Here is a 26350-nt window from a genome sequence, read left to right on the forward strand (position 1 = left end):
CACTGTCAACAGTTCCCCTCAATGATCCAACAAAAAGTTATTAATATGCTTATCTGTCCTAGACACTTTTGTTTCTTAAAGAGGGTAAGATTAAACATGACAAAACAGAACAAAACAGTTCATAAGGAAACAGATTTCAAAGCAAGTCCACTGTAGATGTTCACTGTCTATGTTACTGTCTCTAGTTTTCTTCCACATAGTTGTTCCCATCTTCACACACATTGAGTATATACCAAACATTATAGAACTAATCAAATAGTTACAGGGTGATGCAGGCTTTTTCAGTCTTCAAGACTGATTTTGGGGAAGTCGATAATGACTAGCATAATGTCTCTTAATCTCTTTGTAGTAGCTGACTTTATCTTTATATATGCTGAAATGTAATGTAAGAGACAAGACTAATATCACTCTGAACAGTGAATAATATTATCCTGAGAAGGAGAAAGGTGAGGAATTGCCTAAAAAAAGAAGACAGAGAACATTGTTAAAAGTGTATCAGGATTTAAAACCAACAGTAGTCTTGTTGCTCTATTTAGTTTGGTTATATTTTGTTCTGGTCTGTCTACTCATATTAGATTTGAGGGCACAGAGAGATAACCCAAAAATAGCAGGTTATACCATGGTAACTATCCTTAATTTCCTGTTAACTAAAACTGAAACTCTATATTACTTACAATGTCTTCTATGACTGATCTTCTTTGAAGCTGGTTTGTTTGAATGTTATTTGGCCTTGACTGATTTTATTCACATTTGGTATGCTTGCTAGTATCAAGTTCAAGAGAAGAGGCAAATACTGTGAAGATCACAAGATGTAAAAGATATCCATTGGTGGGCTGGGGATTTAGCTCAGTGGCTTAAGCATCTGCCTGGCAGGTGTGAGGTCATGAGTTGGATCTCCAGTGCCCAATAAATAAATAAATAAATAAAAGATATCCTTTCCAGGTTTGATTATTTTTTAATTAAAGAGAACAAAGATAGGAAATAAAAAACAAAGCAGTAAAAGGGTACAAGTAATACAGAATTTCAAGAAAAAATTCAATAAGAAATCACTGGTTAATAGATTACATCTTGTCATCTTAGAAACAGTTGTCCAAATTATAAAATTAAAGCATATAAAGTGGACATTCATACAGTGAGATTGCAGAAAGTTCTGTTCAATGATCCAGCAAAAGCTCAGTAATATGATTTTCCATCCTACACACTCAAGCATCCAGTTATATCCCTTAGACCACCTTCCTTTCCTCTCTTTTTTACAATAACAATTACACTTTTTGAGTTATTTTACTCCCACAATTCTTATTACAGTTTTTGAAGAGAATAAATCCTAACATGACTAAATAAAACAGAGTCGGTTAGAACAGAAGGGTGGGCAAAAGGACATGATGCAAAAATAGAGTATCAGATGATCAAAAATGGTTACCATTGTGCCTCTTGCTATTTTTAAAAAGAGTTGCCTATATCATCAGGTATAATAGAATTGATCAAAACAGTACAGAACAAGACCAATAAAACCTACACTGCAGACCTTACAAGATTTCAAAAGAAGATAATAGTCAAACTATAATGGGTATCATAGTAAATCTTATTTCCTTCAAAGTGGTTGCCTATAGCCTCAAACTTGATACTATCAAACTAATAGAATATAGTAAAATCAGACAGAACAAGATGGGGAGAGCAATACTGGGGTTCAAATCAGGTTAATAGGAAAACAAATAGTTACTATAATATATCCCGATATTTTTTAATTTAGTTTTCCCTTAATTGAAAAAAAAATAAAAAATAGCTTAAGTTTTAAAAAACGGATGGAGATTGAGATAAAAGAGGACATTGTAATAGAACAACACTTGTCAGAATGGAACAATTTAAGCATCATTGTATTTCACTCCCAGATAATCTAACATAATAGTAGTCACCATAGTGCCTCATTCCTTGAATTATTTGAGTATAACTTTGTGTACTATAGCATCAAGCATATCAAGACAGAGTGAAGCCATTCAAGAGAATGAAAGAATTACAGGGTATTTAGAACCAGTTAACAGAAAACGAACAATGGTTTCTATATTATCTCCTTGTGTATAAAAATTTTTCTTTATACTATTGCATATAGTAAAATATAGTAAGATACAACATGTTAGAACCAGTGCAAACAGATAGTTTGTGAGAGAGGGACCATTCTTACACCACTGAGATTGAGCCCAGTATTGATCATGTTGGTTAATTTTGAATATGCTGGTGAGTTAACATGGCAAACTTTTAGCTGAACACGTTTCTGTATGTTTGGTAGGAATATTAGCCAACAGAGTGTTTTCATTTATATTATTTTTAACACATTATTATCTGGCTTCATTCTCAGAATTATTTTGTCACATAAAAGAAGTTGGTGGTGGTTTTTCCTTCAACTTGATTGAAGAATTGAAAAAACAATCAGTATTATTTATTATATACTGGATAAAATTTGCCAGTGCAATTACTGTATCCCAGCTTTGTTGTTGTTATTAAGCAGCTGTGATTTTTACACATTGTCTGTGCTCCTTATTGCTCAGTTCATCAGACTATTTCCTTCTGATGCATGTGGTTTGGGGACATCAATGGACACCATATATACATTAAGGGTCACATCTCATTTTACTTAAGGATGCTACCATTTATTTTTGTATCTTCAAGCTATCTCTATAATATATAATTTTGTGAGTAATTCCTTTCAGTTACTCAGATTTAATGCACATTCTTGCAGGATGTGGTTACTGCTGGAGGAAACTGGGCCTGGTGAGTGCCTGGTCTCTTATTTAAGGCTTCATAGCCTGACCTGCCTGCAGTGTCCCCATCTCCTGACCTGCTCCCTGTAAACATCTGTCCTGCTCCATAGCTACGGTGAGTCCACATATGGCAGTTCAGATCTGCACCTGGGTGGAAAACATTCAGTCAGGTTGGGCTCTGTAACAGACTGACCTTCTCATACAGAGCTCCCCTGAATGAGAGAGGGGGCCTCAGGCATGTAGGGAGGAGCTCTGGAAACATTCCAGCACTCTGCTGTCCAGCATGCAGTGTGTGATGCTTTCCTGAGAACTTACTCAAGGATGAGGTGGCCTGGACCTGGGCCTTTTTAGGCATGGTTCCTGCTAGGTGCCATTGTGTCCTGCACCTCTGCCTGGACCATCTCTCTGACTTTAGATCTCCACATAGATCTGAGCAGACACAGTCTTCCTCTACCAGGCTCTAACTCTATGCTGAGGCTTCAAGTGTAAAATCTGTGATCCTCAAGTTCATCTTATATACATTTAACCTGGAAATTTCACTTCTAGGGGTCATTATAAAAATGACATTGACAGTATTCTCTTCTTAATCAGTTAAGGTGTGGACTGTTAGAAACTATGAACTTACCACAGCACAGCTGCTGAGTTAATTATAAATTATAGCCACTGAAAATGCTGAAAGAAGGTCATGTCCCTGATCTTTCCTGAGATGGAAGAGAGCTTGTGTCCTGGCTCTCTCTCCACCCAGCAGTGAAGAGACACAGGCGTGCTCAGCAGGTGAGGACAGGAGAGAGGAGCTGGTCAATGGCAGACCTGTCATCTTGGGAGGGATGCCTTTGGGGTTTTTCCATTTTATTTTCCACTGCATTATTTATAGTGCTCCATTCAGTATTACTTCTGTTCAATTCACTTAAGAATAAATAGTTGGTATTTTCTTGAATAGGTGAGTGGAAATGGATGACTTAGTATTCTTTTATATGTAATGTAGGATACACATATAGAAGAACATTCAAGCTTCACTTTATAGTAACATAAAATAAGGAGTCTTTTTATTAAGAAAGGCAACACATCATTCATGACTAACTTTTAAACCCCCAAGATATGAAGCCATGCAAATCCCGCTGTGGTGGGTGTCCTGCCCTCCCTACCTGAGAAGTCACTGTGTTCATCTGTGTCTGGTAGAGGACATCCAGAATCTTCTTCAGAGTTTCTTTTTCCAGCAAGGAAGACTTGAATCTTCCTGTGCTCAGGCCAAGCAGGGAGTGTGCTGCATGCAGAGGAGCCCTGCACCTCCTGCTTTACACCCATTTCCACCACCGCATCCATGCTGCAGCCCTGCAGGCCCAATAAGGCAGAGCTACCAGGGTGCAGCAAAGACTCTGCCACCTCAGCCCCAGGGGCCTCAACTCCTGGGTCCTGGCCTCAGCCTCCATCAGGCTCCACGCTCTGCCATGGATTGGACATTCTTAGTGGGCCAGACACACCATCAGTGCCTTGGTGCAAAGTCCATTTTCCACAGTGAGCCTTCCATTCTGCAAATTTTGATGCTTTCCTTTGTAAATGAGGCTGAGGCATTGGAGACAAAACCCCACACATTGGCATTACTTTTTGTTTTTTGTTTTTTGTTTTTTTTTTTTACTTTTCTTTTTCTTTTTCTCTTTCTTTTTCTTTTTCTTTTTCTTCTTCTCTTTCTTTTTCTTTTTCTTCTTCTTCTTCTTCTTCTTCTTCTTCTTCTTCTTCTTCTTCTTCTTCTTCTTCTTCTTCTTCTTCTTTCTCTTCTTCCTCTTCCTCTTCCTCTTCCTCTTGCTCTTTGTCTTCATCTTTTCCTTATTCCTGGTTTCTTTGATGCTTTAAATACCTATTTAGAGGTGCATTTTGCCAAAAAACTTTCCTTGTCTTTTCACACCCCAGTCAACTGAAGTTTTTAAAGATTTCTGCTGCAGTTCACACCCTATGTGTTTGAACACTCAGAATCGATTCTGCAGCTTAGTAGAATGAGGGAAACAAAGCAGAAAGTGAACTTGGGGATGTGACTGTGCCTTCTAAGACTCCAACTCATATCTTTTTACCTCAAAAATATGTGCTTCCGTAGGAGCTGGGTCTGGCACAGACAAAATGAGTTTCCTGCATTTATATTAGACAATCTCATTTCCTCTCAAGCACATTGTATCAGGTTTCTTATGGCCAAACTTGAAGAATTATTTCCAGTACATGAGAGGCTGCCACTGGTCCTGAAATCACGATGGAACTTTTTGTAAACACATAGTCTGATCTACACCCTGGGACAGAAGCTAAAAGAGGCAGAGATGGCTGGCACAGATAGAAACACCTCAAATTTGTCAACCAACAGCAGCAGCAAGCAGGAACCAAGTTGCTGAGCTTTCACAATTGGGTGATGGAATCATGGGGTGGATTGTGCCCTGGGTTTACTGAGGCAACTCAGTACATCTAGGTTGCTGCTTCCATTCCCCTTCCTTCAGTGCAATACAAACAGAAAGTCATGCACGTGCATCATTTATTTGCAATTTTTCTATTGCAGGAACAAAGCCTGTATTCATGAGAGTCCACATCTCTGCCATAGCTGACCCACCCACGGGCATTACCACAATGTCTTGTAAAGGATCACTTTATTTACACAAAACACAGAGCAATGCTCCCAGCCTTGATTTTTCCAGACTGGTGCATTTTCAGTCATTTCTTGAAGGAAGCTAAACGATTTAGTTTGAGTAAACCAAGTGTGTTGCTGTGCTTCTGTGTGACATCCTTGCTGCCAGACCTGATGAAGGCAATGAGTGGGATCCGCTGGAGGTTTAGCTCCAGAGGGACATACTTTGCACAGCTGTGTCAGGCAGTGCTGCCCCTCACCTGACTGGCCACCAGGTTTCCAAATGCCCTTTCCCAGTGCTGTTACTGGCTTCGGGAGTCACTGGATTGCAGTGGAGATGCCCAGTGCACGGGTTGGCCCAGGGAAAACCTTGTTTTGGCATGAGTTGGTCATCGTTAGCCCTGCAGATCTGTTGCCCTGGGGCCAGGGCAAGGTTCCCCCAGCTGCAGTGAACAGCATCATCCAGACAACTCTCCTGTGCACACTCTACGCATAGGCTAGGGAGGGTCCCAGTTCCTTCCTGCTTCAAAGAGTACTGTGAATCAAACTCTTGAAATTTTGTGCAGCATTCTGTGTGTGAGAAAACTCTATTCTTAGTCCCAGGGAAGGCTGTTTAGAGCTCTGATGGGAGCTGCAAGATAGGGCTGTGCTCTGCCCCGCATGTCCTTCCCATTGTTGTTCAGCACCTGCCTTAAAATATATCACTGGATGGGGAAACAGCACATTTCAAAGATGTGTGCCTGCATGAATCAGGCTTAGGAGTCTCAGTGTTTTGTGTGCTTGTTGGCCATGTCTGGTAATTTACTTTGAGTTAGAAGAATTTGTCATTTCCCTCACAAAATGGACTCATGAGACCTCTTTAATACTTGTAATAAAAACCTAAGGTTTCCTGTTGTGATTTTTGCATTATTGTTGTTTTTCAAATCCAATGAATCAGCCCTTTGTAGCTCCCTTTGTATCACTGAAATCATGGATAACATTTTCCAACATGAAAAGATGAGTACATACACAATGGTCTCTACATTTTCCCTGCAGATTTTGTCTATCTGTGGTTTTCTCTTCTATCAAACAGCAATAGCAGCCAGTCTCCTCCAGGAATGTTTGGCCAAACAGAATCTGATGCACTGATATGGAAAACCCAGGTTAGTAAATCACAGTGAGAGGTCAGTGGTGGGTGGGGACTAGCAGGATAGAACAGGGGTATGGATGGGTCCAAATCTGAGCAGAAAGCTGAAACTAGACAGATGTGAAGATTGTACCAATTGACAGTGTGATTACCTGTGACTCAACTGAACATGTGGAAACTATTGAAATTTAACTTAAAATTAAATTATCTTAGAATTTAATGCTTCAAAGAACTATAGATTTAAGAGTAGAAATGAAAACTGAGAGAAATAGAAGAGGTAAAGGGAAGGGGAAATGAAGGGCTAGTACTTTGCAAAACTTGAGCCCTAAGTGGAGCAGAGGAAACCTGCTATGGAGCCATTGACAGACCTGCCTTGTAATTCCACCAAACCAGGTATCTGACCTTGATTTTCAGGTTGATCCTGGAGCTGGTGAGGTCATTGGAGGTGAGGCTGGCACAAGATCTGTAAGTAGACCTTGAGCTCAGTCCAGTACCAGCCTTGCCTTAGAAAAATCCCAACTGTTCTTGCTCCTTGCAAGCACCAAAGCCTCCCATGGCCAGTCAGGGACAGCTTTGTGCACAAATGCACCCCAGGAAAGCTTCCTATTTTGCCTCACCCCCCTCGCTTCTGCATGCCTCTGTGTTGCGGGAGGTCCCAAGTCTGTCTTTCTCCCTCTCAAGTGCCCCATGTCCTCCTCAGAAACCAACAGACCCAGGCAAGTTTCTTCTCACTGTAGTTCTCATTTTCAGTGAGCTTGGCTTGACCCAACTCAATCAGATTAGGTTGGGCTGGTTGTCCCACCTTCCTCAGCACCACCTGCCTGGAGCCAAGAAGGGAAACTCTGATCCCGAGGAGGACAGGTGTAAGCAGCACTACAGGTCTGGCCACCCTCCCAAACTGCCTTTCCAGGGTATGCTGTGTGCTAACCATAATCAGCTCTCACTTGCTCACAGAGTTCCCTGGACAGTGCTGTGACCACCTGTCCTCCACACTTCAGGAATCCTGAAATGCAGCTCCCTTTTCCACCCTTGTGGCATATTGCCTCTGTGAGAAAGAGAGTCGAGTATGCAGTGTTACTTTAATCATGGGTGCTCAACAGGGTGCTGCTCTATATCTATCTGAAAAGTGAGTGGATAGTGGGAGTGCTTCCTGCCTGCCTTTCCTCCACCTTCAGTTCATATATGGATGCATCACCCCATTCTGTGTGCCTTCACGGGTCTCCCCTTCCCCTGTTTTATGTCCATGTGTACAGAGGACTAGACTTAGGGACATTCACTGTAATGTGGGTAGTACCTGGTCTGCTCTCCAGGGTGAATGTGTGGCATTCATGATATGGAAGCACAAGAGACCAGTGTTTGCATCTGCTCTGGTCATTGCATTATGCTCAATGCCTGGTACATTGATGATTTAAGGCACCCACCAGCTCCCTCTATGATGTCTGTGTGGAACTGGGTCATCTGGCATCACCCAGAGATTCTTGCTCTGGATACCATGGAAGCACATGGAATGACTGCCCAGTGTCCTTCAGAGTGAAGACAACAGCTCCACCCAAGTGATGGATCCTTGGCAAGAGGCAAAGCTTTCCCACAGGAAAGGAAAAATTACAATAAAGCCAGGGTCCCTGGTCTGAGCAGACCTAGTTTTAGACCCAATTCCTCTTTCCTACTTCCCTTGTCAATTTAGACAAGACACAATGCCTCTCAGTTCCTTTCCAGTGTGTCCCCCTGAACTATGGCATCTGCTTCCTAGGGACATCATCTGAAGTGAGGGGTGACAATTTTAAACCTTGTGGGCTGGTGTCATGTATACACAGTATACAGAATTAGAGGTGAATTCCATGAAGGGGTGGAAAGGAGGTGAACACAGTGCACACAGGCCTGGTTCCTGCTGTATGGTGGTGGAAATTACACTCTCCTCCTGGACATGTTTCCCTGGTGGCATCATCAGGGGGCAGAAGTTCATCAGATCAGCCATCATTATGTTCCCTAAGCATCTCAATTTCTTCTATGTATTGGTGATGTGGCCTCAAGTCAGACTTCACACAGGCTAAGCAAACACTATGGATGTAGATGCACCCCCAAAACTACCAGCACTGTGCCTACATTCACACCTGTGTGAGTCACCACACCCATGGCAAGGGTGCTCAAATGCTGACAGCTCACCTTCTGATGGCCACCTCCTGAGTGCTCATTCCTTGAGCGTGGTGAATTCACACATAGTGAATTTTGTACTGGTTTGCATTAGCCAGGCTGAAATTGAGCCCAGGTCCTCATGCATGGTAGGCAAGTGCTGTATCTTGAGCTCTCTCCCCAATTCCTTACTTGTTCTTAATAACACAACGTGGCAGATGTAATGGGATGTGACTATCAAGGTTCACACATAAAATGACTGTGACCAACCTCCTGCTCTCTCCCTCCTCTGTTCTTCCTTCCTTCCACTCTGTTTCATTCTGTCTTCCTCTCTAAATCTCTGTCTTTGCATTTTCCCTGAGGAGAGGTTGACTCTTTGCAGAGAAAAAGGTTAATAGACAGAGAAGACATCAGACCTGCTTCCTGAGTTCCTGCCTGTTAGCAAGAGAGAGAGCCTGAGAACAGATTCTGCCACAGCAGTGTTTCCACTGAGCCTGCAGCCTGGTCAGGAGAAACTATGGTGGATCCCCCAGCAGCACCTCCTGAATTCCTGACCCATAGAACCTGAGAGAACTGAAGTTTACCTGTCGTACCTAAGTTTGCAGCCATGCAATCATCAGTGGTCACTGATGCGCTATAGCAGATGTGAGGTTCTGCCCCCACCCCTGTCCCTCGCCCACTCCTCCCCTCCCTTATTCTCACCAGGCCTTCCGTTCTCCCTTCTCATCTCTTTCTTGACTAAAAAAAAAAATTGACTTTGAATCTCTAAATGGTTGGTCCTCTATTCTGCCATACAGACTCAACTCTGTACAGCATTAGGGCCTGCATGTCTCAGGTTTAGGCATCAGTTCCATCTCAGTGAGGCTGTTCAGATGCCCCCATGTAGTGACCTTGACCTCTGTGTGCCCTTGCTTTATTGGGATATAGCCCTGGGTCTTTTATTCCAGTACAATCTGCAGTGATTTATCCCTCTCCTCCAGCCTTCCATCTTCTGGGTGGCCAGTGACATATTGTCCTGTTCTGTGTTGGTGCCAGCCTAGTTCAGCCCAGGAATAAGGTGAGAATTTGAGGCAGGTAGATTGAAAGAATCAGATCCCTTTTCCTCTGAGCTACCTTGTGGGTGCCAATGGCATCACTGTGTTTTCATGTGTGTATGTGTGTGTGTGTGTGTGTGTGTGTGCATGTGTGTGTATCCCTTGGGATGCTGCTTGAAATCAGTCCCATATGTTTAGGCTCAGGTCCCAGGAGCTTGAGGGCTGCTTTTCTGATGCCTTTGGGAGTGGGATGGGTCCTGTGCTAGGAGGTTTTACTCTTTTGGACTTCTCCCCCATCCTCTTCACTCTGCCCATGTCCTGTGCCTTGGGCCTGGCATTGTCCCTCTCTGGGCACTGGTTCTCAAATGTCCATTGTGATCGGAATAACACACATAGTCCTTTACTGTGGAGATTCTAGCATACTTGCGTGTGAGACACTAGAGGGTCACATGGGGTTCTCTTCACCTGTGCACTGTCCCCATCCACACGTACCTGTAATTTGATACCATTCCTACTAAGACCATCATCTTCGGGTTACCTCACATTGCCATTGTCACATGCAGTCCATTGGGCAGGGCAAGGCCTGGACTTAGAACTCACCACTCACTGTCACTGATGCCTTGCCCCAAGCCTGTGACACATTATAGACCTCCTTGGTTCAAAGACCAAGGGAAAACTTTCTATCATCCATTGAATTCAGGACCTACACCTTAGCTCATACTGGGGCACTGACATGCTCAGCTATTTCTTTGTGGGAATCCTAGTGGCTGCTGAATCAGTGACCTAACATCTCCTGCTGCCCAGCCCCCAGTGGCAGCACAGTGCAGCCAGGACTTGGGGGAATAACTTCAGCCTGGAGCATTTATAGCTTGGAGCAAGCAATCAGCTGGCCTCTGTGAAGGCTGCAGGGGTTTACACCATGACACAGCAGATCTGTGATTGAAGACCCTAACCCTCCTTGACCATTGTGTTTCTTTTCTTATATACACAGCCCATTCTTAATTGGACTCTGTTCATGTGTCTTGTTCATTGACTGAACTACTGGGTAAGAACTAAAACTTATAGGTGATGACATGCTCAGCCAGATTTTATGTAAATTTACTCTGTCCAGAGAAGGGGACATAGGCGTCCATATTCATGACATTGCATGGAGATAAACCACAGGGGAATTCAATGGACATGCTGCCTGTGACACTGCACTTTCTATACTGGGTTATAGACTTGCCTTGGAACACACAGTGCCTCACATTTTAATGGTTGTATTACAACTACCAAACTTTACTTTTGTGATTTTTTTAAAGTTAAGCACTCATAAATTAAAATTAAAAATTTGTCATTGGAAATATCTACAGAATAAACATGGGTGTGACACTCCCATGGTGCTGCTCTGTAACAAAAGAAAGTGTGTTAGCCTCTTTCATATGAAATGGATATGAAATGACATACATGTTATTAAACATGGAGCAGTTTTGATGTGTATATGTCTATAAAGCCAGGAACATAATTAACAAAACAAAGAATCCTAAGAATTACAAAAAAAATCCTGAATTCTTTTTCTATGCCCTGCCAAGAGTCCATGAATACATGCATGAGAAATTGATGCAATCTGTCTGAATTTTCCCTTCTCAAACAAGGCGAGATTAAACAGTTACTTACATCAGGGTGAGACAGAGGAGAAACATAACTGCAGTGATGCAGAAAAGGTAGGAAACGTAAATTACAAGGACATAGGATGAGTGTGGGCCAGGATCTAGTAGGAAGAAAAATAAAAGAAAATGTGTTTGTGCAGTGAGTTGATGAAAATGTTCTGGAAGAGGACACTGGTGAAGGTTTCACAATATGGAGAATGCACTAAATCCTACCAAACTCATCAACTGAAACAAGAATAAGCCCTTAAATTTCATTTACAATAATTCTATCACTCACATCCCAGAATAGAATAATAATATATAGAATGATATGTAAATCTGGAAGAGAGGGGAATGGCAGATGTGGGTCAAGAGCTGCCTGCAGGTAGAGGTCAAGAGATGACTCCTGCTGGGGAGCCACCAGGAGATCCAGCTCTGCAGCTGGTGGAGAAAGGAAACATGTGCCTGCTCTTGCTGTGGGGTCAGAGCTGGTGATGGAGCTGCAAGTGGAGCTGGCACGAGCTCTGCGGGTGCAAATTCAGCATGCACTGGAATTGCCTCTACAGTTGCAGGAGAAGAAATCATCACTGACTTTCCAGGGACTTCTCAGGGCCAAACCTTCCCACTGCCTGTCAGAGGCAGCTGTGTGCATGAACACAGCCCCAGTAAAGCCTCCCAGACTGCATCCCCACACTGACTGCTGAGGTGATCATGTTCCTGTGTCTCCCATCATCTGGGCACATTGCTGAGTCCCCTATCACATTCCTACTCTGAAAGCCACAACCCACATCCCAGGGCTCCTTACCCTGAGACTTAGGCACCAGGGACTTAGGAGGCTCAAGCTGGTCCATGAGAAGCTTGGCCTGGGAAGCCACCTTGGAGTTCAGCTCCAGTGAGGAGTCAAGGACAGGAGATGTGGTCCTGGAACAAACAGGGCGGTAGCAAAACAAGAGTTCTGGCCTCTCTTCTAAACACTACCTACACAGGTTACTTTAGGGAGGGGTACATGGGTCTCTAGCCTAGCAAGTTCAGTGTCCACTCCCACCCTCTCCCAACTACAGTGTGGTAGTGTGGGCCTTGGGATCCCTGAGAGGCTGACAGAATGCTCCATTGGAGGCAGTCCTTGCTTAGTGGTATGACACCACTCCCTTCTTTAGGGAAGCATGACACAGTTTCTCCCTGCCCTTCCCCACTGCAGGTCAGCTCAACAAAGGCAAAGACTGATATCTTCCATGTCTTTGCACTCAAGGGGTCATGGCTTGTGCTCCATGAATACCTGAGAAGTGAGGAGTCATCGATGTCTATCCTGCCTTTCTGCAGTGTCTAGGTCAGGCAAAGATCTTCTGCCAAGTTCTCTTGGTCTCTGTAGAATTCCTCCTACGTGGTCTGTAACCACTTCTAAGTTTGGCCTTGGACACAGAAAGACTTCCTTGAGGTGAACAATATCTGTTCTGCAGCCAATTTTGACTCTGTGGCTTTCAAAGAACATCAAAACTCAAAAGGGCAGTGGTTACACCTGTTCTGCTTAAAAGATCAAGGACAATACTCAGAAATGTGTCTTCACACAGGGTGTCTTCATTTGTATTTTGGTTTGATGACACTCACCCACTTTCCAGTGATACCTGTGGGCCATGGACACTTTGCCATTCCTAAGAATTCCTGCCCTGAGCTTACCTTGAAACCCCAAGAGTGACTCTCCAATCTCCTTTCCAAAGAACCAGAACAGTTTTCCCCATGTGTGTGTTAGTGAGGGGGGAGGAAGGTAATCCCTGGGAATCAGGACAGCCTTCTTAGCAGGTCTTAATGGGGCCAAGGCCACAGCTAATCCCTTGTCATGGAGTCCCCATTTCACCCTCGGTGACCCTGCACTCTGGATCCACTCAGCACCCCACAGTTCAGTGTTGTAAACTGAGACTGAGGTGCTTGCACATGGCCAGGACTTGAATACACAGGTGGCCAAGTCCCACAGTGCTGCTCAGGTGAGAACTTAACTTCCCTGTATCTGAACTAGCCCTGAACTCAGTGTCTCTGAGTGGTTAGTGGTTGAGCCTAGGATTATGTGTTCTGGGCTTCCTCTTGTCTCTGGGCACCTCTGTGTGCCAATGAGTCCTGGCCTGTGTGGCTGACACCTGGGTGTTTCCAGTTGAGCTTCCTGAAGTATCTGGACCAAGTGAACCATCCTCTCCATATGTTCCCACGTGGTTCCCTGACACAGGGTCCTGATGCTGGGGCCACTATCATGAGGAAAGCAGCGTAGCATGTTCCTTGTTCACTCTCTCGAGCCAGCCATCTATGAAGGCCAACTATCACCAGACCACAGTGCCTGGTGACCAGAATCTTCAGAGTTTTGTTTGGACTTGTCAGCAAGGAAGTGAGGTCATGTGCTGCATTCCACAGTTGAGGCTCAACCTCTGATGCCTCCTTTGTTTTTATTGTGAGCTAATCTGTGTCCTCCTTAGAAACAGCAAGTTAAAAAACTAGCAAAATGTGTCTATTTTTAGACTTTTCCATCAAAAAGATCCTTTCCCTTGAGGATGAGGTGCACAGTTTCTTCATTTAGAGAATTCTCAAATTTTATTTTGACTGTCTTTTCTGGACTTATGTTAGTTTCATTTCATTAGCATTAAGGAGCATGGAGATGTTCCCATAATGCCCATAATAATTTTCCTTAAAGGATATGAAATGTTTCATGTTATAACACCCATGTGTCAAGGAAAGGAGGATTCATAGCTTTACTAATGTTTATCTCAGCCACACACTGTAGTGCTCCGTACTCTGACCTCCTTTGAGGAGGAACAGCAGGTGGTGAGGGCAAGGGGAGACTTTGCAAGGCCATGGACATCATCACCCCGTGCTGATGAGGACACATGGGCATCCCTCCTGGGGAATTTGTCTCCTAGTCACTGTTTTCATTTCCTGTTCTCCCATCCCAAACAGAGCATGGGCTTTGTGTCCCTGCTGGGTAGTTTGCCTTTCCTAGATGTGATGGTGCTGAGCCTGTTCACATTCAATGTTCTTGGTTGGTCTCCTTCAAGCAGAAACTCTGTGCTGGGCTCTCCACATACTGCTGCCTATTGGTAGTGGAGCCATCACACACCCTCATGGGGCTGAACCTGCCAATTGCAACTTGTTCATGCATCTGTCACCCATCTGCTGGTCTCATTTGCTCTGTTTCTGGTTTGGCCCTGAAAAGCCAGCTGCCACAGCCATTCTTATACACGGTCTTGAGTGGACATAGACTTTTATTTCAAAGAAAAAGTACTTAGATGTGACAGTGCCAGATTATATGTCTTGTGTATGATTAGCTTATAAACTGTTAAGGTACACTTGCAAGCATTTTTTTTATTTAAGAGGAAAAAGAGAAAAACACAAAACTAACCAAAGCGGTGTAAGGGTACACGTAATACAGAGCTACAAAAAAAAAAAAACAAAACAAAACAAAAAAAAAACCAAACAAACAAACAAAAAAAACATAACAGTAAGAAATCACCTGTTAGTAGATTACATATTATCATCTTGAAAATAGTTCCTCAAATCACAGTATCAAAGAATACAAGGTGGACATTCAAACATGGAGACTGCAAACAGCTGTGTTCAATGATCCAAAAACATTGATATAGTCAGCTATTTAACACCCCTAAACACACTTTCTGTTATATCTGTTAGAGCTCTTTTTCTTTTTTTTCCCCTCTCTTTTTTACAACAAAATTTACACATTTTGAATTTTATTACTCCTTAGTGCTTATTACTTTTTTTGGGGGGGGGGAAGAATACAGTCAAATATGGCAAAACAAAGCTGTCAGTCAATACCAAGGATAGACATAGCACATGGTGTAGAACAGAGTACAAGTTTCTCAACAATGGTTATCAAAGTTGTCCCTTGTTTCCTTAAAAACAATTGTCTATCTCATTAGATATTATAAAGTTGGACAAAACAGTAGAGAACAAGACCAATAAAACTTAGGCATTGTAAACATTACAGGACTTCCAAAGAAGACAATAGTCAAACCAGAATGTGTATCTTAGTGAATCTTATTGTCTTCAAAGTAGTTGCCTATGTCGTCAAACTTGATTCTATCATATAGAATGGAACATAGTCTAATCAGTCAAAACAAGATCGTGGGAGTACTACAGGACTTCAAAACAAGTTAATAGGAAATCAAAAAGAGTTACTATTTATATATCCTAATTTTTTGAATTTTTTCTTTAATTAAGACAAACATAAGAAATGACTAAATAATTATTTTTAAATAATAAGGGGGAGATTGAGATAAAACAGGACATAACAATATAACAATAGAGGTCACAGCATGACTGTTTCAACAACCTAGTACTTCACCACCATATAACCTGACTTAATAGTAGTTACCATAGTGTCTTTTTCCTTGAAATATTTGGATAAAACTTCATATACTCTAGCTTCAAATATTTTCATATCAAGAAGCCCAGAATAAAGCCTTTCTAATTAATGAGTGAAAACTTTATAAGGCTCCAAGGCCACCTAATGGGGAATCATGATTACCACATATTTTTATATATTTGAATCATTACTTACATTAGGGAAACTATTCAGTATTCACACATGCGAGATTGATTTATTTCACTTATGAGTATGGTCTCAAGCTGCGCCCATTTATTGATAAATATCTCAATGTGATCCTTCTTTATAGCTGAATAATACTCCGTTGTATAGAAATACCACAACTTTTTTATCCATTCCTCAGTTGATGGACACTTGGGTTGTTTCCAAGATCTGGCGATTACAAATTGTGCTGCTATAAACATAGGTGCACATATATCACTGTGGTATGATGCTTTCAGTTCTTCTGGGAATATGCCTAGAAGTGGAATAGCTCGAATAAATGGGATTTCCAGTCCCAACTTTTTGAGAAATCTCCAGACAGTTCTCCACAAAGGCCGTACCAGTCTACACTCCCACCAGCAGTGCAGGAGAGTTCCTTTTTCCCCACAGCCTCTCCAGCATTTGTTGTCGGTTTTCTTGATCCTGGCCATTCTTTCAGGAGTGAGATGGTATCTCAGTGTGGTTTTAATTTGCATTTCTCTAATGACCAATGATGATGAGCATTTTTCATGTATTTATTTGCCATTTGCATTTCTTCATCTGAGAATTGCGTATTCATCTCAGATGCCCATTTTTGGATTGGATCTTTGAATTTTGGAGGTCTGAGTTTCATTAATTCTTTATATGTTTTAGACAAGAGGCCCTTGTCTGAGAGAGAGTTCACTAAAATCTTTTCCCAGTTTGTGGGTTTTCTTTTCACTATGCTGGAGATTTCTTTTGACATGCAGAAACTTTTTAATAAGAAGTGGTCCCAGTTATTGATTCTGGGAAGTATTTCCCGTGCGGTTTGTGTCCTGTTCATGAATTCTTTACCTACTCCTATGTCTCCAAGGTTTCTACCTAATTTGTCTTCCAATAGATTTAGTGTTTCTGTTTTAATATTCAGTTCTTTGACCCATTTAGATTTTAATTTAGTACCTGGTGATAGACATGGGTCTAGCTTTAGTTTTCGGCAAATGGAGAGCCAGTTTTTCCAGCACCATTTATTAAAGAGACTGTCGACCTTCCAGTGAACCTGCTTGGCACCTTTATCAAAGATAAGGTGGTTGAGTGTGTTCGTAGTTGTGGTTTTATCTTCTAATCTATTCCACTGATCTTCGGCTCTGTTTTGATTCCAATACCATGTTGATTTTACTACTGTTGCTTTGTAGTATAACTTCAAGTCAGGGAGTGTGATGCCTCCTGCTTTGTCTTTGCTGCTTAGAATTGCCTTTGCGATTCTAGGTCTCTTCTGGTTCCAGATGAAATTTAGGAGTGATTTCTCTAGATCTATAAGGTATGTTGATTGTATTTCTATTGGGATTGCATTGAATCTGTATAACAGTTTTGGGAGAATGGCCATTTTCACAATGTTTGTTCTTCCTATCCATGAGCAAGGGATGTCTTTCCATTTTCTGAGATCATCTTCAGTTTCCTTTTTCAGTGTATTATAATTTTCACTGTATAAGTCTTTCACTTCTTTCGTAAGACTAATTCCTAAATATTTCATTTTTTTGCTTGCTAATGTGAATAGTCCAGTTTCTCTTATTTCCCTCTCTGTAATTTTGTTGTTCGTGTATAGGAATGCTATTGATTTCTTGTCGAGGTCGCTTCTGGCCGGCGGAAGGACACACGACAAAGTCTGGTAGTGGACAACCTTTTCTTTTTATTTTCCTTCTCCATACAGCCTGCCCTGGGACCGCTCCCAGCTGAAGCCTCCTGGTCCGCTCTCCGCGGCTCCTCTACTTCCGGGTTCTACCTGGCTTCTACTTCCTCCCAGGGGTGGCACCGGTATATATACGGGTACAGTGTCCAATCATGTTAAAGTAAGCAAGGCAAGCTGATTGGCTAACATCATCAGTTGCCAGGCAGACTATATTGTTGAGCGGGTTGTTTACGCGGTAAGCAGGAAACTAACATATTCGATGGGAGGGGTAATCTACCTCAGGCTTTGCTCTTTACCACAGGCCGCACGTCCGCCGCGCAAGGCGAGCTATCACAGACGCGGCTCCCAACATCTCCCCCTATTTTATTTTTTATGAATGTGCGCATCGTAGCCCTTCCTGGACTGGGTGCAGAGGCTTATGCCCTATATGTAGGCCCACCGTAGGTCCTTGGCTTAGACCCTGGTCGGCCGTGCCATGGTCTGCCAAAGCCCTGAGGCCCTCGTCCTTTTTCTAGGGCCAGGCACAAACTGGACGGAACCTGGATGCACACAAGCTTGCACTCATTTCCTCTCCGTAAAGAAATCCCCTCGGAGAGAAATTTAGACCTGGGCAGCATCTAACAGTCCAGCGGCTTACGTGCAGGATGGGGTAGGGCCTGGCTTAGGTCAAGTCGTGCTGGGGAGGCACGCTCTTACCTGTCATTGACTCACCTACCCTGCTGTGTATTGTCACCTTATGGAGGAGAATGAGGGATGCCCGCCATATCTAGACTCGGTCGTGGGCCAATCGAGCAAGCCATGCATATGCCTGAGGATCTTCTTGTCCATTTCGAGCTACCGCTATTTCTATTCATCTTGTTGGTTGGTCTGTGATGGATCTCCGGTAGGGCAGGTCTGATCTTCAGTCAAGGGCTTTGTTGCCCGTGTCAGTCTCTCCGGTATCCACAGTGGTTCTCGTCCCGGTTCCTGTGGGAAAACACAAACCGCGCCTCAGTTCCAGCTGACCACTGGATCCGGGCCCATCCATTGTCCTGTCAGGACATCTTTCCACTTCACCCACCCTTTATGGTTGGGGGAAGGGTTGCAGTGCTCCACAGCTGGGGAGCGATTATCATTATTTAAATTTAAAAAATTGTGTGTGAATAGTGCCATGGATAATCGTGCCTTTGGGGCCAGGCCTTGGCCTACTCCCCCTTTTTGTTTTTGTAAAATTTTTTTGAGGCTTCTATGAGCCCTCTCAATGATTTCTTGACTTGGGGATTGTATGGGATACCATGTTTTAATTGAACCTCCATCATTTTGCAGAACTCATTGAAAGCTTTGTCTATATAGGCTGGTCCATTATCAGTTTTCAATATTTTTGGTTTGCCCCATGCGGCCCAAGCTGCCAGGCAATGATTGATCACATTAGACACTTTTTCACCTGTTTCTGCTGTTGTAATTTTTGTTTTTTATTTTTTATTTTTTATTTTTATCTTTTTCGGTTTTTTTTTTTTTTTTTAGTGGTACCGGGGATTGAACTCACGACTGACTGCCTGCTTGCAATCAGGCGCTTATGCCGCTGAGCTAAATCCCCAGCCCCCTTTTTCCTCGACCGGCGTTTTTTTCAGCCTGCTCGGCAGAGAAGCCACCCATGAAAGTGGAACGGGGCGTCACTTCCTGTGCCGGCTGAGAGAAGGGAGGGTTCCCTGTAGCGGCCTCTCGGTGGGGAGCCGCTTTTAGAAAAGAGCTCCAGGGCGGAGCGGATGGCTCTCTATCTCCTCCCTGCCAGAGAGCGCCCGGGGGCCCTTTTTCCTCTCTCTGCTTTTTTCGAGCGGCGCACGCACACAATTTGCGGCGCAACTCGGCATAGGAGTCAAGGCACACATGTATCATTTCCAACAGGGGGCGAATAGCCGGCGAAATATCGCCTTCCAATTCCGCCGAGGCGAGGTCCCCGCCTAACTTCTCCCATGACGGCAGGTTTAAATGCCCCGTGGGTAAAAACCAAGGAGCTATCTTATCTACCTCTGCTATGAATAGTTCTAGTGTTTTTTGACCTACCCTGAGGTCCCTTAAAAGCTTCTTAAGGGCCTTTACCAAGGGCCGCGCCTCTGCGCTCAGTAAATTACCCATCCTCAACCCGCGGCGCAATGCTGGAAAAGAACCCTGCGACTCCTTATTGAGCGACTTAGGCTCCTGACAGCTGGTCTCTTTGGCCTCCTTGCCATTCAACTTTCCCTCGTCCTCGGAGTCAGACGACTCCGAGGCTAGAGCCCCGTCCTCCTCCTTAGCATCCTTGTTCCCCTTGACGGACCCCTCTCGGGAGCTCCCTGACTGGGCCTGCTCAGATACCCTGCGTACTTTTGTAAGCTCTTGAGAGCTTTCTCCACAACCACCCTTGCTCTTAGTGTTGCTACCTAGCATGTTTCCCATTTTTTAATATGTTACTCACCGCGTGAGGCCCAAGGAATCCGCCACTTACGCGTGAGCCTGAGGGGAGTCTAAAAGCCCTGTAGGTGTGCGCCACCCAGAGCCCAGGCTTATCCCCAACTCACCTGTCTCGCAGCTCTGTACTGGAGCGTTGTCCACTACGTCTCAGGGGTGATCAGTCCCCGGGCAGGCCACCAAATGTCGAGGTCACTTCTGGCCGGTGGAAGGACACACGACAAAGTCTGGTAGTGGACAACCTTTTCTTTTTATTTTCCTTCTCCGTACAGCCTGCCCTGGGACCGCTCCCAGCTGAAGCCTCCTGGTCCGCTCTCCGCGGCTCCTCTACTTCCGGGCTTCTACCTGGCTTCTACTTCCTCCCAGGGGTGGCACCGGTATATATACGGGTACAGTGTCCAATCATGTTAAAGTAAGCAAGGCAAGCTGATTGGCTAACATCATCAGTTGCCAGGCAGACTATATTGTTGAGCGGGTTGTTTACGCGGTAAGCAGGAAACTAACATATTCGATGGGAGGGGTAATCTACCTCAGGCTTTGCTCTTTACCACAGGCCACACGTCCGCCGCGCAAGGCGAGCTATCACAGACGCGGCTCCCAACAATTTCTGAGTATTGATTTTGTATCCAGCCACATTACTGAATTTATTTATTATATCTAAGAGTGTTTCAATGGAGTTTAGGGGGTCTTCTATGTAGAGTATCATGTCATCTGCAAACAATGATAATTTAACTTCTTCTTTTCCTATCTTTACCCCTTTTATTTCTCTTTCTTGCCTAATTGCTCTGGCTAGTACTTCCAGTACTATATTAAATAGGAGTGGTGATAAAGGACATCCTTGTCTTGTGCCCGATTTTAAAGTAAAGGCTTTCAACTTTTGGCCATTTAGTATGATGCTGGCTGTTGGTTTGTCATAAATGGCCTTTATTTTATTGAGGTAAAGACCATTTATTCCAATTTTCTGTAAAGTTCTTATCATGAATAAGTGTTGGACCTTATCAAAGGCTATTTCTGCATCTATAGAAATGATCATGTGATTCTTATTTTTGGCTTTATTGATATGGTGGATTAAATTTATTGATTTGCGTATGTTGAACCATCCTTGCATTCCTGGGATGAATCCCACTTGGTCATGGTGTATAATCTTCTTGATGATTTGCTGGATCCTATTTACCAATATTTTATTGAGGATTTTTGCATCTGTGTTCATTAGGGAGACCGGTCTATAGTTCTCTTTTATACTTGGGTCTTTCTCAGGTTTTGGTACTAGAGTAATATTTGCTTCCAGGAATGACTTAGGAAGGATTGCTTCCCTTTCAATTTCATTGAATAGTTTGGGGAGTGTCGGCATTAGGTCTTCTTTATATTTCTTGTAGAATTCTGCAGTGAATCCATCTGGTCCTGGGCTCTTCTTGGTGGGTAAGGCCTTAATTACATTTTCAAGTTCATTAGCAGAGATTGGGTTATTCAACAGTTTTATATCCTCTTAATCTAGCTTTAGTACTTCATATGCTTCTAAGAATCTGTCTATTTCTTCTGTGTTATCAAACTTTTGAGAGTAGAGGTTTTCAAAATAGGTGTTGATGATCTTCTGTATTTCTATTGGGTCTGTAGTGATTTCTCCTTTTTCATTTCTTATTGCATGAATTTGAGCTTTTTCTTCCCTTTTTTAATACGGTTGGCTAGGGGCTTATCGATTTTATTTATTCTTTCAAAGAACCAACTCTTTGATTCGTTGATTCTTTGGATAATTTTCTTAGTCTCTATTGCATTGATTTCTGCTCTGATTTTTATAATTTCCTCTCTTCTTTTGGCTTTGGGCTTGCCTTGCTCTTCTTTTTCTAGCTGTTTGAGGTGTAGCATCAAGTTATTTATTTGTATTCGTTCTGTTTTCCTGATGTGGGAACTCAGTGCAATAAATTTTCCTCCCAGAACGGCTTTCATTGCATCCCACAGATTCCGGTAAGTTGTATCTGCATTTTCATTTTCTTTTAGGTATTGTTTAATTTCTTCTTTAATTTCTTCTGTGACCCACTGATTACTCAAGAGTGTGTTATTTAGTTTCATGTGTTTGCGGAATTTTTGCAGTATCTTTTATCATAATTTCTAATATCAGAGCACTATGATCCGATAATATGCAAGGGATGATTTCAACTCTTTTGCATTTGCTTAAATATGTTCTGTGAGCTAATATATGGTCTATTTTAGAGAATGATCCATGTACTGCTGAGAAGAATGTGTATTCTGATGTTGTTGGGTGGAACATTCTGTATATGTCTATCAAACCCATTTGTTCACAGGTGTGATTCAGTTGTGTTATTTCTTTGTTCATTTTCTGTCTGGTTGATCTGTCCCTTGGTGTCAGTGGTGTATTAAGGTCTCCTGTTACAATTGTGTTACTGATAATTTGAGTTTTCATTTCTGTTAATAATTGTTTTATATAACTGGGTGCTCTGGAGTTTGGTGCGTATATATTTAAGATAGTTATCTCTTCCTCTTGGAGTTTTCCCCTTACGAGTATGTAGTGACCTTCTTTGTCCTTTATGGTCATTGTTGGTTTAAAGTTCACATTGTCTGCAAACAGAATGGCTACTCCTGCCTTTTTTTGGATTTCTGCTGCATGAAGAATTGTTTTCCATCCTTTGACTTTCAGTCTGTGAGTATCCTTCTGGATTAGATGGGTTTCCTGTAAACAGCATATGGTTGGATTTTGTTTCTTGATCCATTCTGCTAGTCTGTTTCTTTTGATTGGTGCATTGAGACCATTTACATTAATGGTTATTACTGTTAAATGCTGGTTAATTGTAGGAATGTTATCTCTCTGCTGTTCCATCTTTATCTTTCTGTTCTGTTTAATTATTTGCTTTGCTTAGTGGTTTTTTCCTTTGTGTATCTAAACTGTCTTTCAATATTTTTTGCAGGGTTGGTTTGGTGTTCATGAAGTTCTTCAGCTGTTCTTTGTCATGGAAGTATCGTATTGCACCATCTATTTTGAATGATAGTTTTGCAGGATATATCAGTCTTGGTTGGAAATCATTTTGCTTTAGGATCTGGAATACTTCACTCCATGCTCTTCTTGACTTTATCGTTTGTGCTGAGAAGTCTGCTGTGATTCTGATAGGTTTTCCTTTATAAGTGATCTGCCTTTTCTCTCTGACAGCTTTTAATAATCTATTCTTGTGTTGGATTTCTGGGATGGTGATTATTATATGTCTGGGTGTAGTTTTATTTTGGTTATGACTGTTTGGAGTTCTATATGCTTCACTGATCCTCCTGTCTGTTTCTGATCTCATGCTTGGGAAATTTTCAGCTATTACTTCTCTAAATATCCTCCTGACATCCTTCATGTTGTCTCCCTCTCTTTCATTAATCCCTATCATTCTTATGTTATTCTTCTTTGCATCGTCTTGCAGTTGTTGAATTGTTGTTTCCTGATTCCTTGTTATTTTCGAAAGATCTTTCCTTTCCTGTTCACTAGCTGCAATCCTGTCTTCAAGGTCTGAAATTCTATCTTCACTTTCATTAAGGCGGTTTTTACAACTTTCAGTGGAGTTTTTTATTTCCTGTATATCTCTGTGCATCTGCATTATGTATTCTGTTTGTTTCTTATATTGCTCGTCTCGGGATTCTATCTTTTTGTTTAGTTCCTCCAATTTTTTATCTGTGTTTTCTTTAGATATATTTAGAATCTCTTTCATTTCTTCTTTTATCTGGGAGATTATTTCGAGTTTGAATTTCTTTAAAGCTTCCTGGAGTTGCTTGTCAATTTCAGTGGCTATTGTGTCCGATATATGAGGTGGATGGGATATATTTTGTTCTATATACATCGCTCCTAGGGTTTCTTGATATGAGCTGGAGGTTTGAGGTTGCAATTTGGTCTTTTGTTTTGTCATTTTCCTATATTTCTGTTTCAAGTGTTATTTGAAAGCTTCCTCAGGATCTGTTGAAAATCCCCTTCTATGTTTGGAGCTACTGAGACTCTGGCACCGTGCTACCCCAAGCCATTGGGCCTACAGAACCAGTGGCCCTCCTCTGCCTGCTCAGAACTCTGCAGTTCCAGACAAGCTGGGCCCCAGAGACACTGTGCGCCCACCTGCCCCTTGGAAGCTCCACAGTGCTTCAATCGCAGCCGGGTTAGGGTACTCACCACAGGCCGCAGTGCTTCAGGAACCTGTGGACCCTCCCTGGTTGCAGAGATATCCACAGTCCTCCAGACACATGGAGAGGCCAAAGCAGGCACCCCAAATCTGCCCAGCTCCTCCTCTGCAGACCAATGGCCAGGCGCGGCAGCTAAACAGGCTGGGCTAGGCTGATAGTGTGGGCCCGCCCACCCGTCGGTAGCTCAGCAATTCTCCAAGTGTAACCGGAATGGGGAGGCTGATGTGGAAGCCTCAAACCCACCTCTGCCCTTCACTGCACCTGGAAGCCTGGGGGAACTCCAGCAGTCTGCAAGCATTTTTTAAAACCAGAGTTAGGTGGTTGTTTTCTTTTTGGTACTGAGGATTGAACTTATGACCTCAGGTTTGCCAAGGGGGCACTTATACTACTGAACTAAATCTCCAACCCTGTTTTCTTATTTTGTTTTACTTTGTATGGTTATGTTTTTTTATGCTATAATAAGTTATGTTATGTTATGTTATGTTATGTTATCTTATCTTATCTTATCTTATGTTACAGTATGTTTAGTGTTGGTGAGGATTTTGAGTCTCCTTCAGAGCATTTTCAGTGCTTTCTGATTTCATTTTGTATAATTCACCTGATAAACTATGACATATCACATAATCCTGGGTAATTTAATTTTGGAAAAAATTTAAAAAGTAAACGAGAACCAGGTTTGGTAGTAACCATCTCTAATGCCAGAAGTTACAAGGCTGAGGCAATAAGATTGCTGTGAGTTGCTGTCAGCCTGGGCTACAATGTGATTTCAATGAAAACCTAAACTTCATAGAAAAATCCTGTCTCAAAAATAAATTGAAATAAAAATTACATTTAAAAAGTTTTAAAAAGACACAAAATCACCTATAAATCAACAAATCAAATCTTGATGAATTTTTCTTACACATGTACTTTAGTCAGCACACTGAGCATTAGATTTACCATGAGGTAGACATTGATCTACTGCCAGGAAGTTGAACTGTTTCAATTTTTTTGACCTCTTAAGTGAGATGAATGTAGATATGCTACTCAATATACACTCTTAGGATTTGGAGAGCATAGTATAAAGAGAATTTGATGGTTCTTTTTATTTTAGTACTAACTTTATATATAGCAGTAGGATTTGAGCAAAGGATTACTGTTTTTTGGAAAGACTTTCTTGTCTTATTTTAATGTAACTCAAGTACATATTAATAAGGTCCACATAAAACATGCTATTGTTAAGTCTGTAAAAGGATAAAATACAGAAGAATAATGAGAGAATAACATTGGCTGCTATATTATGCACAATGATTTCTTAATGATCTATATTTTCATACATTTGTAAAATTTGTTAATCTTTTTACAAATTTTAAGGCATGATCTCACTAAGATTGTGAGTTTCCCAGGTGAGGTTTAAACCTTTCCTTATTCTAGCTCCCTCCCTCTCCCAGAGTGCTAGGATTGCAAATGTACATTATCTTGAGTTGTTAATCAGCAGTAATTTTGAGCATTCATAGAATGAAATATTTGGCTTTGATCTTTCGAAACTTTGCAGAAAGTGTGGATCTGGTTAAGCTATATATCAACCTCCTAAATGGCAGTTTTTTTCAAAGTAAGTAAGATTGAAAATCCCATTAACACTGTTTGTAGATTCTCTGTTTTGTAACTGTGGTCATCATGTGCTTCAGAATATCACTGCAAATGCCTTCTGCACTGGGACTGAGGCTTGGTGTCCTTGAAGCACATTCTCGGTTTTTTTTTTTTGTTTGTTTGTTTGTTTTTTTATCCCTCATGGATTTTGATGATTGTTTGAAGTCAAACCACAAGAAAACTGTGAAAGCTAATGCCACTTGGGGCACACTGCCCTCCAGAAGGCCAGGACAGTGTAAAATATTATTTTTCCTACCATTGGACTTTCCAAGTTTTCTGATTTGCATTCAGTTTCTATGTATTGAATACTGAGATTTGCACTTAGCTCCATGGCCTTCCGAATTTAAAATTCTTTTTATTTTCATCCAGGTTCTGGATAAGTGGCTATATTGCTTAGGCTGTCCTTAAATTTTTGATGTTGCTGCCTCAGCCTTCCAGACTGCTGGCATTACAAGACACGCCACCAGACCTGGTTTCATCATAGTGTTGTTAAAAACTCATTGGCTGAGCATGGAATGTTGAAAATGCCTGCAATGCCTCCACTCAGAAGGCTGAGGCAGCAGGATTCCTGGGAGTTCCAGACAAGCCTGCAACACACTCTGAGTTCAACTTAGGCCAAAGCTACACAGGAAG

Source organism: Cavia porcellus, unplaced genomic scaffold (genome assembly GCF_034190915.1).
Source record: "Cavia porcellus strain 051 isolate PalLab524CR breed Dunkin Hartley unplaced genomic scaffold, mCavPor4.1 scaffold_32, whole genome shotgun sequence".
Classification (NCBI taxonomy): Eukaryota; Metazoa; Chordata; class Mammalia; order Rodentia; family Caviidae; genus Cavia; species Cavia porcellus.